Source organism: Lampris incognitus, chromosome 2 (assembly GCF_029633865.1).
Source record: "Lampris incognitus isolate fLamInc1 chromosome 2, fLamInc1.hap2, whole genome shotgun sequence".
NCBI classification, from domain to species: Eukaryota; Metazoa; Chordata; class Actinopteri; order Lampriformes; family Lampridae; genus Lampris; species Lampris incognitus.
The window spans coordinates 51,542,508-51,559,249 of record NC_079212.1 but is presented as its reverse complement, the minus strand read 5'-3'; the positions used below and the strand labels follow the sequence as shown (position 1 = coordinate 51,559,249).

Here is a 16,742-nt window from a genome sequence, read left to right as displayed (position 1 = left end):
TTCCTCTCTACGCCGCTCCTCAGTCTCTTACATAGTAAAGATGTGTATTTCCTCTCTACACCGCTCCTCAGTCTCTTACATAGTAAAGATGTGTATTTCCTCTCTACACCGCTCCTCAGTCTCTTACATAGTAAAGATGTGTATTTCCTCTCTACACCGCTCCTCAGTCTCTTACATAGTAAAGATGTGTATTTCTTCTCTACACCGCTCCTCAGTCTCTTACATAGTAAACATGTGTATTTCCTCTCTACGCCGCTCCACAGTCACTTACATAGTAAAGATGTGTATTTCCTCTCTACACCACTCCTCAGTCTCTTAGTAAAGATGTGTATTTCCTCTCTACACCACTCCTCAGTCTCTTAGTAAAGATGTGTATTTCCTCTCTACACCGCTCCACAGTCTCTTACATAGTAAACATGTGTATTTCCTCTCAACACCGCTCCTCAGTCTCTTACATAGTAAAGATGTGTATTTCCTCTCTACACCGCTCCACAGTCACTTACATAGTAAAGATGTGTATTTCCTCTCTACACCGCTCCTCAGTCTCTTACATAGTAAACATGTGTATTTCCTCTCTACGCCGCTCCTCAGTCTCACATAGTAAAGATCTGTATTTCCTCTCTACACCGCTCCTCGGTCTCTTACATAGTAAACATGTGTATTTCCTCTCTACACCGCTCCTCAGACTCTTACATAGTAAACATGTGTATTTCCTCTCTACACCGCTCCTCAGTCTCTTACATAGTAAAGATGTGTATTTCCTCTCTACGCCGCTCCTCAGTCTCTTACATAGTAAACATGTGTATTTCCTCTCTACACCGCTCCTCAGTCTCTTACATAGTAAGCATGTGTATTTCCTCTCTACACCGCTCCTCAGTCTCTTACATAGTAAAGATGTGTATTTCCTCTCTACACCGCTCCTCAGTCTCTTAGTAAAGATGTGTATTTCCTCTCTACACCGCTCCTCAGTCTCTTACATAGTAAAGATGTGTATTTCGTCTCTACACCGCTCCACGGTCTCTTACATAGTAAACATGTGTATTTCCTCTCAACACCGCTCCTCAGTCTCTTACATAGTAAACATGTGTATTTCCTCTCTACACCGCTCCTCAGTCTCTTAAATAGTAAAGATGTGTATTTCCTCTCTACGCCGCTCCTCAGTCTCTTACATAGTAAACATGTGTTTCCTCTCTACACCGCTCCTCAGTCTCTTACATAGTAAACATGTGTATTTCCTCTCTACACCGCTCCTCAGTCTCTTACATAGTAAAGATGTGTTTTTCCTCTCTACACCGCTCCACAGTCTCTTACATTGTAAAGATGTGTATTTCCTCTCTACACCGCTCCTCAGTCTCTTACATAGTAAAGATGTGTATTTCCTCTCTACACCGCTCCACAGTCTCTTAGTAAAGATGTGTATTTCCTCTCTACACCTCTCCTCAGTCTCTTACATAGTAAAGATGTGTATTTCGTCTCTACACCGCTCCACAGTCTCTTTCATAGTAAACATGTGTATTTCCTCTCAACACCGCTCCTCAGTCTCTTACATAGTAAACACGTGTATTTCCTCTCTGCTCGGCTCCTCAGTCTCTTACATAGTAAAGATGTGTATTTCCTCTCTACAGCGCTCCTCAGTCTCTTTCATAGTAAAGATGTGTATTTCCTCTCTACGCCGCTCCTGAGTCTCTTCCATAGTAAACATGTGTATTTCCTCTCTACACCGCTCCTCAGTCTCTTACATAGTAAACATGTGTGTTTCCTCTCTACACCGCTCCTCAGTCTCTTACATAGTAAACATGTGTATTTCCTCTCTACACCGCTCCTCAGTCTCTTACATAGTAAAGATGTGTATTCCGTCTCTACACCGCTCCACACTCTCTTACATAGTAAACATGTGTATTTCCTCTCAACACCGCTCCTCAGTCTCTTACATAGTAAACATGTGTATTTCCTCTCTAAACCGCTCCTCAGTCTCTTACATAGTAAACATGTGTATTTCCTCTCTACGCCGCTCCTCAGTCTCTTACATAGTAAACATGTGTTCCCTCTGTACACCGCTCCTCAGTCTCTTACATAGTAAACATGTGTATTTCCTCTCTACACCGCTCCTCAGTCTCTTACATAGTAAAGATGTATTTTTCCTCTCTACACCGCTCCACAGTCTCTTACATAGTAAAGATGTGTATTTCCTCTCTACACCGCTCCACAGTCACTTACATAGTAAAGATGTGTATTTCCTTTCTACGCCGCTCCTCAGTCTCTTACATAGTAAACGTGTATTTCCTTTCTACGCCGCTCCTCAGTCTCTTACATAGTAAACATGTGTGTTTCCTCTCTACGCAATTCCACAGTCTCTTACATAGTAAACATGTGTATTTCCTCTCTACACCGCTCCTCAGTCTCTTACATAGTAAACATGTGTATTTCCTCTCTCCGCCGCTCCACAGTCACTTATATAGTAAACATGTGTATTTCCTCTCTACGCCGCTCCTCAGTCTCTTACATAGTAAACGTGTGTATTTCCTCTCAACACCGCTCCTCAGTCTCTTACATAGTAAACATGTGTATTTCCTCTCTACGCCGCTCCTCAGTCTCTTACATAGTAAAGATGTGTATTTCCTCTCTACGCCGCTCCTCAGTCTCTTACATAGTAAAGATGTGTATTTCCTCTCTACACCGCTCCTCAGTCTCTTACATAGTAAAGATGTGTATTTCCTCTCTACACCGCTCCTCAGTCTCTTACATAGTAAAGATGTGTATTTCCTCTCTACACCGCTCCTCAGTCTCTTACATAGTAAAGATGTGTATTTCTTCTCTACACCGCTCCTCAGTCTCTTACATAGTAAACATGTGTATTTCCTCTCTACGCCGCTCCACAGTCACTTACATAGTAAACATGTGTATTTCCTCTCTACGCCGCTCCGCAGTCTCTTACATAGTAAACGTGTGTATTTCCTCTCTACACCGCTCCTCAGTCTCTTACATAGTAAACATGTGTATTTCCTCTCTACACCGCTCCTCAGTCTCTTAGTAAAGATGTGTATTTCCTCTCTACACCGCTCCTCAGTCTCTTACATAGTAAAGATGTGTATTCCGTCTCTACACCGCTCCACAGTCTCTTACATAGTAAACATGTGTATTTCCTCTCAACACCGCTCCTCAGTCTCTTACATAGTAAACATGTGTATTTCCTCTCTAAACCGCTCCTCAGTCTCTTAAATAGTAAAGATGTGTATTTCCTCTCTACGCCGCTCCTCAGTCTCTTACATAGTAAACATGTGTATTTCCTCTGTACACCGCTCCTCAGTCTCTTACATAGTAAACATGTGTATTTCCTCTCTACACCGCTCCTCAGTCTCTTACATAGTAAAGATGTGTATTTCCTCTCTACACCGCTCCACAGTCTCTTACACAGTAAAGATGTGTATTTCCTCTCTACACCGCTCCTCAGTCTCTTACATAGTAAAGATGTGTATTTCCTCTCTACACGGCTCCACAGTCACTTACATAGTAAAGAAGTGTATTTCCTCTCTACACCGCTCCTCAGTCTCTTACATAGTAAACATGTGTATTTCCTCTCTACGCCGCTCCTCAGTCTCACATAGTAAAGATCTGTATTTCCTCTCTACACCGCTCCTCGGTCTCTTACATAGTAAACATGTGTATTTCCTCTCTACACCGCTCCTCAGACTCTTACATAGTAAACATGTGTATTTCCTCTCTACGCTGCTCCAGTCTCTTACATAGTAAACATGTGTGTTTCCTCTCTACACCGCTCCTCAGTCTCTTACATAGTAAAGATGTGTATTTCCTCTCTACACCGCTCCTCAGTCTCTTACATAGTAAAGATGTGTATTTCCTCTCTACACCGCTCAAAAGTCTCTTACATAGTGAACATGTGTATTTCCTCTCTACACCGCTGCTCAGTCTCTTACATAGTGAAGATGTCTGTTTCCTCTCTACGCCGCTCCTCAGTCTCTTACACAGTAAACATGTGTGTTTCCTCTCTACGCCGCTCCTCAGTCTCTTACATAGTAAACATGTGTATTTCCTCTCTACACCGCTCCTCAGTCTCTTACATAGTAATGATGTGTATTTCCTCTCTACACCGCTCCTCAGTCTCTTAAATAGTAAAGATGTGTATTTCCTCTCTACGCCGCTCCTCAGTCTCTTACATAGTAAACATGTGTTTCCTCTCTACGCCGCTCCTAAGTCTCTTACATAGTAAACATGTGTATTTCCTCTCTGCTCCGCTCCTCAGTCTCTTACATAGTAAAGATGTCTTTTTCCTCTCTACACCGCTCCACAGTCTCTTACATAGTAAAGATGTGTATTTCCTCTCTACACCGCTCCTCAGTCTCTTACATAGTAAAGATGTGTATTTCGTCTCTACACCGCTCCACAGTCACTTACATAGTAAACATGTGTATTTCCTTTCTACGACGCTCCTCAGTCTCTTACATAGTAAACATGTGTATTTCCTCTCTACGCCGCTCCTCAGTCTCTTACATAGTAAACATGTGTATTTCCTCTCTACGCCGCCCCTCAGTCTCTTACAGAGTAAACGTGTGTATTTCCTCTCTACGCCGCTCCTGAGTCTCTTCCATAGCAAACGTGTGTATTTCCTCTCTACACCGCTCCTCAGTCTCTTACATAGTAAACATGTGTATTTCCTCTCTACACCGCTCCTCAGTCTCTTACATAGTAAACATGTGTATTTCCTCTCTACACCGCTCCTCAGTCTCTTACATAGTAAACATGTGTATTTCCTCTCTACACCGCTCCTCAGTCTCTTACATAGTAAACATGTGTATTTCCTCTCTACACCGCTCCTCAGTCTCTTAGTAAAGATGTGTATTTCCTCTCTACACCGCTCCTCAGTCTCTTACATAGTAAAGATGTGTATTTCGTCTCTACACCACTCCACAGTCTCTTACATAGTAAACATGTGTATTTCCTCTCAAAACCGCTCCTCAGTCTCTTACATAGTAAACATGTGTATTTCCTCTCTACACCGCTCCTCAGTCTCTTAAATAGTAAAGATGTGTATTTCCTCTCTACACCGCTCCTAAGTCTCTTACATAGTAAACATGTGTATTTCCTCTCTGCTCCGCTCCTCAGTCTCTTACATAGTAAAGATGTGTTTTTCCTCTCTACACCGCTCCACAGTCTCTTACATAGTAAAGATGTGTATTTCCTCTCTACACCGCTCCTCAGTCTCTTACATAGTAAAGATGTGTATTTCCTCTCTACAGCGCTCCACAGTCACTTACATAGTAAAGATGTGTATTTCCTTTCTACGCCGCTCCTCAGTCTCTTACATAGTAAACATGTGTATTTCCTCTCTACGCCGCTCCTCAGTCTCTTACGTAATAAACATGTTTGTTTCCTCTCTACGCCGCTCCTCAGTCTCTTACATAGTAAACATGTGTATTTCCTCTCTACGCCGCTCCTCAGTCTCTTACATAGTAAACATGTGTATTTCGTCTCTACACCGCTCCTCAGTCTCTTACATAGTAAAGATGTGTATTTCCTCTCTACACCGCTCCTCAGTCTCTTACATAGTAAAGATGTGTATTTCCTCTCTACGCCGCTCCTCAGTCTCTTACATAGTAAACATGTGTATTTCCTCTCTACACCGCTCCTCAGTCTCTTACATAGTAAGCATGTGTATTTCCTCTCTACACCGCTCCTCAGTCTCTGACATAGTAAAGATGTGTATTTCCTCTCTACACCGCTCCTCAGTCTCTTACATAGTAAAGATGTGTTTTTCGTCTCTACACCGCTCCACGGTCTCTTACATAGTAAACATGTGTATTTCCTCTCAACACCGCTCCTCAGTCTCTTACATAGTAAACATGTGTATTTCCTCTCAACACCGCTCCTCAGTCTCTTACATAGTAAACATGTGTATTTCCTCTCTACACCGCTCCTCAGTCTCTTACATAGTAAAGATGTGTTTTTCCTCTCTACACCGCTCCACAGTCTCTTACATTGTAAAGATGTGTATTTCCTCTCTACACCGCTCCTCAGTCTCTTACATAGTAAAGATGTGTATTTCCTCTCTACACCGCTCCACAGTCTCTTAGTAAAGATGTGTATTTCCTCTCTACACCGCTCCTCAGTCTCTTACATAGTAAAGATGTGTATTTCGTCTCTACACCACTCCACAGTCTCTTTCATAATAAACATGTGTATTTCCTCTCAACACTGCTCCTCAGTCTCTTACATAGTAAACATGTGTATTTCCTCTCTGCTCCGCTCCTCAGTCTCTTACATAGTAAAGATGTGTATTTCCTCTCTACAGCGCTCCTCAGTCTCTTACATAGTAAAGATGTGTATTTCCTCTCTACGCCGCTCCTGAGTCTCTTCCATAGTAAACATGTGTATTTCCTCTCTACACCGCTCCTCAGTCTCTTACATAGTAAACATGTGTGTTTCCTCTCTACACCGCTCCTCAGTCTCTTACATAGTAAACATGTGTATTTCCTCTCTACACCGCTCCTCAGTCTCTTAAATAGTAAAGATGTGTATTTCCTCTCTACACCGCTCCTCAGTCTCTTACATAGTAAACATGTGTGTTTCCTCTCTACACCGCTCCTCAGTCTCTTACATAGTAAAGATGTGTATTCCGTCTCTACACCGCTCCACACTCTCTTACATAGTAAACATGTGTATTTCCTCTCAACACCGCTCCTCAGTCTCTTACATAGTAAACATGTGTATTTCCTCTCTAAACCGCTCCTCAGTCTCTTAAATAGTAAAGATGTGTATTTCCTCTCTACGCCGCTCCTCAGTCTCTTGCATAGTAAACATGTGTTCCCTTTGTACACCGCTCCTCAGTCTCTTACATAGTAAAGATGTGTATTTCCTCTCTACACCGCTCCACAGTCTCTTAGTAAAGATGTGTATTTCCTCTCTACACCGCTCCTCAGTCTCTTACATAGTAAAGATGTGTATTTCCTCTCTACACCGCTCCACAGTCTCTTACATAGTAAACATGTGTATTTCCTCTCAACACCGCTCCTCAGTCTCTTACATAGTAAACGTGTATTTCCTCTCTACGCCGCTCCTCAATCTCTTACATAGTAAACATGTGTTTCCTCTCTACGCCGCTCCTCAGTCTCTTACATAGTAAACATGTGTATTTCCTCTCTGCTCCGCTCCTCAGTCTCTTACATAGTAAAGATGTGTTTTTCCTCTCTACACCGCTCCTCAGTCTCTTACATAGTAAAGATGTGTATTTCCTCTCTACAGCGCTCCACAGTCACTTACATAGTAAAGATGTGTATTTCCTTTCTACGCCGCTCCTCAGTCTCTTACATAGTAAACATGTGTATTTCCTCTCTACGCCGCTCCTCAGTCTCTTACATAGTAAACATGTGTGTTTCCTCTCTACGCCGCTCCTCAGTCTCTTACATAGTAAACATGTGTATTTCCTCTCTACGCCGCTCCTCAGTCTCTTACATAGTAAACATGTGTATTTCGTCTCTACACCGCTCCTCAGTCTCTTACATAGTAAAGATGTGTATTTCCTCTCTACACCGCTCCTCAGTCTCTTACATAGTAAAGATGTGTATTTCCTCTCTACGCCGCTCCTGAGTCTCTTCCATAGTAAACATGTGTATTTCCTCTCTACACCGCTCCTCAGTCTCTTACATAGTAAACATGTGTATTTCCTCTCTACACCGCTCCTCAGTCTCTTACATAGTAAACATGTGTATTTCCTCTCTACACCACTCCTCAGTCTCTTAGTAAAGATGTGTATTTCCTCTCTACACCGCTCCACAGTCTCTTACATAGTAAAGATGTGTATTCCGTCTCTACACCGCTCCACAGTCTCTTACATAGTAAACATGTGTATTTCCTCTCAACACCGCTCCTCAGTCTCTTACATAGTAAACATGTGTATTTCCTCTCTAAACCGCTCCTCAGTCTCTTAAATAGTAAAGATGTGTATTTCCTCTGTACGCCGCTCCTCAGTCTCTTACATAGTAAACATGTGTATTTCCTCTGTACACCGCTCCTCAGTCTCTTACATAGTAAACATGTGTATTTCCTCTCTACACCGCTCCTCAGTCTCTTACATAGTAAAGATGTGTATTTCCTCTCTACACCGCTCCACAGTCTCTTACACAGTAAAGATGTGTATTTCCTCTCTACACCGCTCCTCAGTCTCTTACATAGTAAAGATGTGTATTTCCTCTCTACACCGCTCCACAGTCACTTACATAGTAAAGATGTGTATTTCCTCTCTACACCGCTCCTCAGTCTCTTACATAGTAAACATGTGTATTTCCTCTCTACGCCGCTCCTCAGTCTCACATAGTAAAGATCTGTATTTTCTCTCTACACCGCTCCTCGGTCTCTTACATAGTAAACATGTGTATTTCCTCTCTACACCGCTCCTCAGACTCTTACATAGTAAACATGTGTATTTCCTCTCTACGCTGCTCCAGTCTCTTACATAGTAAACATGTGTGTTTCCTCTCTACACCGCTCCTCAGTCTCTTACATAGTAAAAATGTGTATTTCCTCTCTACACCGCTCCTCAGTCTCTTACATAGTAAAGATGTGTATTTCCTCTCTACACCGCTCAAAAGTCTCTTACATAGTGAACATGTGTATTTCCTCTCTACACCGCTGCTCAGTCTCTTACATAGTGAAGATGTCTGTTTCCTCTCTACGCCGCTCCTCAGTCTCTTACACAGTAAACATGTGTGTTTCCTCTCTACGCCGCTCCTCAGTCTCTTACATAGTAAACATGTGTATTTCCTCTCTACACCGCTCCTCAGTCTCTTACATAGTAAAGATGTGTATTTCCTCTCTACACCGCTCCTCAGTCTCTTAACTAGTAAACATGTGTGTTTCCTCTCTACGCCGCTCCTCATTCTCTTACATAGTAAAAATGTGTGTTTCCTCTCTACGCCGCTCCTCAGTCTCTTACATAGTAAACATGTGTATTTCCTCTCTACACCGCTCCTCAGTCTCTTACACAGTAAACATGTGTATTTCCTCTCTACACCGCTCCTCAGTCTCTTACACAGTAAACATGTGTATTTCCTCTCTACACCGCTCCTCAGTCTCTTACATAGTAAAGATGTGTATTTCCTCTCTACACCGCTCAAAAGTCTCTTACTTAGTAAAGATGTGTATTTCCTCTCTACACCGCTCCTCAGTCTCTTACATAGTAAACATGTGTATTTCCTCTCTACACCGCTCCTCAGTCTCATACATAGTAAACATGTGTATTTCCTCTCTACACCGCTCCTCAGTCTCTTACATAGTAAAGATGTGTATTCCGTCTCTACACCGCTCCTCAGTCTCTTACATAGTAAACATGTGTTTCCTCTCTACACCGCTCCTCAGTCTCTTACATAGTAAACATGTGTATTTCCTCTCTACACCGCTCCTCAGTCTCTTACATAGTAAACATGTGTATTTCCTCTCTACACCGCTCCTCAGTCTCTTACATAGTAAAGATGTGTATTTCCTCTCTACACCGCTCCACAGTCTCTTACACAGTAAAGATGTGTATTTCCTCTCTACACCGCTCCTCAGTCTCTTACATAGTAAAGATGTGTATTTCCTCTCTACACCGCTCCACAGTCTCTTACACAGTAAACATGTGTATTTCCTCTCTACACCGCTCCTCAGTCTCTTACATAGTAAACATGTGTATTTCCTCTCTACACCGCTCCTCAGTCTCTTAGTAAAGATGTGTATTTCCTCTCTACACCGCTCCTCAGTCTCTTACATAGTAAAGATGTGTATTTCGTCTCTACACCGCTCCACAGTCTCTTACATAGTAAACATGTGTATTTCCTCTCAAAACCGCTCCTCAGTCTCTTACATAGTAAACATGTGTATTTCCTCTCTACACCGCTCCTCAGTCTCTTACATAGTAAACATGTGTATTTCCTCTCTACACCGCTCCTCAGTCTCTTAGTAAAGATGTGTATTTCCTCTCTACACCGCTCCTCAGTCTCTTACATAGTAAAGATGTGTATTTCGTCTCTACGCCGCTCCTCAGTCTCTTACATAGTAAACATGTGTTTCCTCTCTACGCCGCTCCTAAGTCTCTTACATAGTAAACGTGTATTTCCTCTCTGCTCCGCTCCTCAGTCTCTTACATAGTAAACATGTGTGTTTCCTCTCTACACCGCTCCTCAGTCTCTTACATAGTAAAGATGTGTATTTCCTCTCTACACCGCTCCTCAGTCTCTTACATAGTAAAGATGTGTATTTCCTCTCTACACCGCTCAAAAGTCTCTTACATAGTGAACATGTGTATTTCCTCTCTACACCGCTGCTCAGTCTCTTACATAGTGAAGATGTCTGTTTCCTCTCTACGCCGCTCCTCAGTCTCTTACACAGTAAACATGTGTGTTTCCTCTCTACGCCGCTCCTCAGTCTCTTACATAGTAAACATGTGTATTTCCTCTCTACACCGCTCCTCAGTCTCTTACATAGTAATGATGTGTATTTCCTCTCTACACCGCTCCTCAGTCTCTTAAATAGTAAAGATGTGTATTTCCTCTCTACGCCGCTCCTCAGTCTCTTACATAGTAAACATGTGTTTCCTCTCTACGCCGCTCCTAAGTCTCTTACATAGTAAACATGTGTATTTCCTCTCTGCTCCGCTCCTCAGTCTCTTACATAGTAAAGATGTCCTTTTCCTCTCTACACCGCTCCACAGTCTCTTACATAGTAAAGATGTGTATTTCCTCTCTACACCGCTCCTCAGTCTCTTACATAGTAAAGATGTGTATTTCGTCTCTACACCGCTCCACAGTCACTTACATAGTAAACATGTGTATTTCCTTTCTACGACGCTCCTCAGTCTCTTACATAGTAAACATGTGTATTTCCTCTCTACGCCGCTCCTCAGTCTCTTACATAGTAAACATGTGTATTTCCTCTCTACGCCGCCCCTCAGTCTCTTACAGAGTAAACGTGTGTATTTCCTCTCTACGCCGCTCCTGAGTCTCTTCCATAGCAAACGTGTGTATTTCCTCTCTACACCGCTCCTCAGTCTCTTACATAGTAAACATGTGTATTTCCTCTCTACACCGCTCCTCAGTCTCTTACATAGTAAACATGTGTATTTCCTCTCTACACCGCTCCTCAGTCTCTTACATAGTAAACATGTGTATTTCCTCTCTACACCGCTCCTCAGTCTCTTACATAGTAAACATGTGTATTTCCTCTCTACACCGCTCCTCAGTCTCTTAGTAAAGATGTGTATTTCCTCTCTACACCGCTCCTCAGTCTCTTACATAGTAAAGATGTGTATTTCGTCTCTACACCACTCCACAGTCTCTTACATAGTAAACATGTGTATTTCCTCTCAAAACCGCTCCTCAGTCTCTTACATAGTAAACATGTGTATTTCCTCTCTACACCGCTCCTCAGTCTCTTAAATAGTAAAGATGTGTATTTCCTCTCTACACCGCTCCTAAGTCTCTTACATAGTAAACATGTGTATTTCCTCTCTGCTCCGCTCCTCAGTCTCTTACATAGTAAAGATGTGTTTTTCCTCTCTACACCGCTCCACAGTCTCTTACATAGTAAAGATGTGTATTTCCTCTCTACACCGCTCCTCAGTCTCTTACATAGTAAAGATGTGTATTTCCTCTCTACAGCGCTCCACAGTCACTTACATAGTAAAGATGTGTATTTCCTTTCTACGCCGCTCCTCAGTCTCTTACATAGTAAACATGTGTATTTCCTCTCTACGCCGCTCCTCAGTCTCTTACGTAATAAACATGTTTGTTTCCTCTCTACGCCGCTCCTCAGTCTCTTACATAGTAAACATGTGTATTTCCTCTCTACGCCGCTCCTCAGTCTCTTACATAGTAAACATGTGTATTTCGTCTCTACACCGCTCCTCAGTCTCTTACATAGTAAAGATGTGTATTTCCTCTCTACACCGCTCCTCAGTCTCTTACATAGTAAAGATGTGTATTTCCTCTCTACGCCGCTCCTCAGTCTCTTACATAGTAAACATGTGTATTTCCTCTCTACACCGCTCCTCAGTCTCTTACATAGTAAGCATGTGTATTTCCTCTCTACACCGCTCCTCAGTCTCTGACATAGTAAAGATGTGTATTTCCTCTCTACACCGCTCCTCAGTCTCTTACATAGTAAAGATGTGTTTTTCGTCTCTACACCGCTCCACGGTCTCTTACATAGTAAACATGTGTATTTCCTCTCAACACCGCTCCTCAGTCTCTTACATAGTAAACATGTGTATTTCCTCTCAACACCGCTCCTCAGTCTCTTACATAGTAAACATGTGTATTTCCTCTCTACACCGCTCCTCAGTCTCTTACATAGTAAAGATGTGTTTTTCCTCTCTACACCGCTCCACAGTCTCTTACATTGTAAAGATGTGTATTTCCTCTCTACACCGCTCCTCAGTCTCTTACATAGTAAAGATGTGTATTTCCTCTCTACACCGCTCCACAGTCTCTTAGTAAAGATGTGTATTTCCTCTCTACACCGCTCCTCAGTCTCTTACATAGTAAAGATGTGTATTTCGTCTCTACACCACTCCACAGTCTCTTTCATAATAAACATGTGTATTTCCTCTCAACACCGCTCCTCAGTCTCTTACATAGTAAACATGTGTATTTCCTCTCTGCTCCGCTCCTCAGTCTCTTACATAGTAAAGATGTGTATTTCCTCTCTACAGCGCTCCTCAGTCTCTTACATAGTAAAGATGTGTATTTCCTCTCTACGCCGCTCCTGAGTCTCTTCCATAGTAAACATGTGTATTTCCTCTCTACACCGCTCCTCAGTCTCTTACATAGTAAACATGTGTGTTTCCTCTCTACACCGCTCCTCAGTCTCTTACATAGTAAACATGTGTATTTCCTCTCTACACCGCTCCTCAGTCTCTTAAATAGTAAAGATGTGTATTTCCTCTCTACACCGCTCCTCAGTCTCTTACATAGTAAACATGTGTGTTTCCTCTCTACACCGCTCCTCAGTCTCTTACATAGTAAAGATGTGTATTCCGTCTCTACACCGCTCCACACTCTCTTACATAGTAAACATGTGTATTTCCTCTCAACACCGCTCCTCAGTCTCTTACATAGTAAACATGTGTATTTCCTCTCTAAACCGCTCCTCAGTCTCTTAAATAGTAAAGATGTGTATTTCCTCTCTACGCCGCTCCTCAGTCTCTTGCATAGTAAACATGTGTTCCCTTTGTACACCGCTCCTCAGTCTCTTACATAGTAAAGATGTGTATTTCCTCTCTACACCGCTCCACAGTCTCTTAGTAAAGATGTGTATTTCCTCTCTACACCGCTCCTCAGTCTCTTACATAGTAAAGATGTGTATTTCCTCTCTACACCGCTCCACAGTCTCTTACATAGTAAACATGTGTATTTCCTCTCAACACCGCTCCTCAGTCTCTTACATAGTAAACGTGTATTTCCTCTCTACGCCGCTCCTCAATCTCTTACATAGTAAACATGTGTTTCCTCTCTACGCCGCTCCTCAGTCTCTTACATAGTAAAGATGTGTATTTCCTCTCTACAGCGCTCCACAGTCACTTACATAGTAAAGATGTGTATTTCCTTTCTACGCCGCTCCTCAGTCTCTTACATAGTAAACATGTGTATTTCCTCTCTACGCCGCTCCTCAGTCTCTTACGTAATAAACATGTTTGTTTCCTCTCTACGCCGCTCCTCAGTCTCTTACATAGTAAACATGTGTATTTCCTCTCTACGCCGCTCCTCAGTCTCTTACATAGTAAACATGTGTATTTCGTCTCTACACCGCTCCTCAGTCTCTTACATAGTAAAGATGTGTATTTCCTCTCTACACCGCTCCTCAGTCTCTTACATAGTAAAGATGTGTATTTCCTCTCTACGCCGCTCCTCAGTCTCTTACATAGTAAACATGTGTATTTCCTCTCTACACCGCTCCTCAGTCTCTTACATAGTAAGCATGTGTATTTCCTCTCTACACCGCTCCTCAGTCTCTGACATAGTAAAGATGTGTATTTCCTCTCTACACCGCTCCTCAGTCTCTTACATAGTAAAGATGTGTTTTTCGTCTCTACACCGCTCCACGGTCTCTTACATAGTAAACATGTGTATTTCCTCTCAACACCGCTCCTCAGTCTCTTACATAGTAAACATGTGTATTTCCTCTCAACACCGCTCCTCAGTCTCTTACATAGTAAACATGTGTATTTCCTCTCTACACCGCTCCTCAGTCTCTTACATAGTAAAGATGTGTTTTTCCTCTCTACACCGCTCCACAGTCTCTTACATTGTAAAGATGTGTATTTCCTCTCTACACCGCTCCTCAGTCTCTTACATAGTAAAGATGTGTATTTCCTCTCTACACCGCTCCACAGTCTCTTAGTAAAGATGTGTATTTCCTCTCTACACCGCTCCTCAGTCTCTTACATAGTAAAGATGTGTATTTCGTCTCTACACCACTCCACAGTCTCTTTCATAATAAACATGTGTATTTCCTCTCAACACCGCTCCTCAGTCTCTTACATAGTAAACATGTGTATTTCCTCTCTGCTCCGCTCCTCAGTCTCTTACATAGTAAAGATGTGTATTTCCTCTCTACAGCGCTCCTCAGTCTCTTACATAGTAAAGATGTGTATTTCCTCTCTACGCCGCTCCTGAGTCTCTTCCATAGTAAACATGTGTATTTCCTCTCTACACCGCTCCTCAGTCTCTTACATAGTAAACATGTGTGTTTCCTCTCTACACCGCTCCTCAGTCTCTTACATAGTAAACATGTGTATTTCCTCTCTACACCGCTCCTCAGTCTCTTAAATAGTAAAGATGTGTATTTCCTCTCTACACCGCTCCTCAGTCTCTTACATAGTAAACATGTGTGTTTCCTCTCTACACCGCTCCTCAGTCTCTTACATAGTAAAGATGTGTATTCCGTCTCTACACCGCTCCACACTCTCTTACATAGTAAACATGTGTATTTCCTCTCAACACCGCTCCTCAGTCTCTTACATAGTAAACATGTGTATTTCCTCTCTAAACCGCTCCTCAGTCTCTTAAATAGTAAAGATGTGTATTTCCTCTCTACGCCGCTCCTCAGTCTCTTGCATAGTAAACATGTGTTCCCTTTGTACACCGCTCCTCAGTCTCTTACATAGTAAAGATGTGTATTTCCTCTCTACACCGCTCCACAGTCTCTTAGTAAAGATGTGTATTTCCTCTCTACACCGCTCCTCAGTCTCTTACATAGTAAAGATGTGTATTTCCTCTCTACACCGCTCCACAGTCTCTTACATAGTAAACATGTGTATTTCCTCTCAACACCGCTCCTCAGTCTCTTACATAGTAAACGTGTATTTCCTCTCTACGCCGCTCCTCAATCTCTTACATAGTAAACATGTGTTTCCTCTCTACGCCGCTCCTCAGTCTCTTACATAGTAAACATGTGTATTTCCTCTCTGCTCCGCTCCTCAGTCTCTTACATAGTAAAGATGTGTTTTTCCTCTCTACACCGCTCCTCAGTCTCTTACATAGTAAAGATGTGTATTTCCTCTCTACAGCGCTCCACAGTCACTTACATAGTAAAGATGTGTATTTCCTTTCTACGCCGCTCCTCAGTCTCTTACATAGTAAACATGTGTATTTCCTCTCTACGCCGCTCCTCAGTCTCTTACATAGTAAACATGTGTGTTTCCTCTCTACGCCGCTCCTCAGTCTCTTACATAGTAAACATGTGTATTTCCTCTCTACGCCGCTCCTCAGTCTCTTACATAGTAAACATGTGTATTTCGTCTCTACACCGCTCCTCAGTCTCTTACATAGTAAAGATGTGTATTTCCTCTCTACGCCGCTCCTGAGTCTCTTCCATAGTAAACATGTGTATTTCCTCTCTACACCGCTCCTCAGTCTCTTACATAGTAAACATGTGTATTTCCTCTCTACACCGCTCCTCAGTCTCTTACATAGTAAACATGTGTATTTCCTCTCTACACCACTCCTCAGTCTCTTAGTAAAGATGTGTATTTCCTCTCTACACCGCTCCTCAGTCTCTTACATAGTAAAGATGTGTATTCCGTCTCTACACCGCTCCACAGTCTCTTACATAGTAAACATGTGTATTTCCTCTCAACACCGCTACTCAGTCTCTTACATAGTAAACATGTGTATTTCCTCTCTAAACCGCTCCTCAGTCTCTTAAATAGTAAAGATGTGTATTTCCTCTGTACGCCGCTCCTCAGTCTCTTACATAGTAAACATGTGTATTTCCTCTGTACACCGCTCCTCAGTCTCTTACATAGTAAACATGTGTATTTCCTCTCTACACCGCTCCTCAGTCTCTTACATAGTAAAGATGTGTATTTCCTCTCTACACCGCTCCACAGTCTCTTACACAGTAAAGATGTGTATTTCCTCTCTACACCGCTCCTCAGTCTCTTACATAGTAAAGATGTGTATTTCCTCTCTACACCGCTCCACAGTCACTTACATAGTAAAGATGTGTATTTCCTCTCTACACCGCTCCTCAGTCTCTTACATAGTAAACATGTGTATTTCCTCTCTACGCCGCTCCTCAGTCTCACATAGTAAAGATCTGTATTTTCTCTCTACACCGCTCCTCGGTCTCTTACATAGTAAACATGTGTATTTCCTCTCTACACCGCTCCTCAGACTCTTACATAGTAAACATGTGTATTTCCTCTCTACGCTGCTCCAGTCTCTTACATAGTAAACATGTGTGTTTCCTCTCTA

At 42.5% G+C, this 16,742-nt stretch overlaps 1 protein-coding gene across 2 annotated transcripts in view; it reads right to left on the bottom strand.

Moving 5' to 3' along the window:
* Positions 1 to 16,742, bottom strand: part of ap4b1 (adaptor related protein complex 4 subunit beta 1) — a 233,846-nt gene that overhangs the window by 190,653 nt on the left and 26,451 nt on the right. The window lies entirely within an intron of this gene.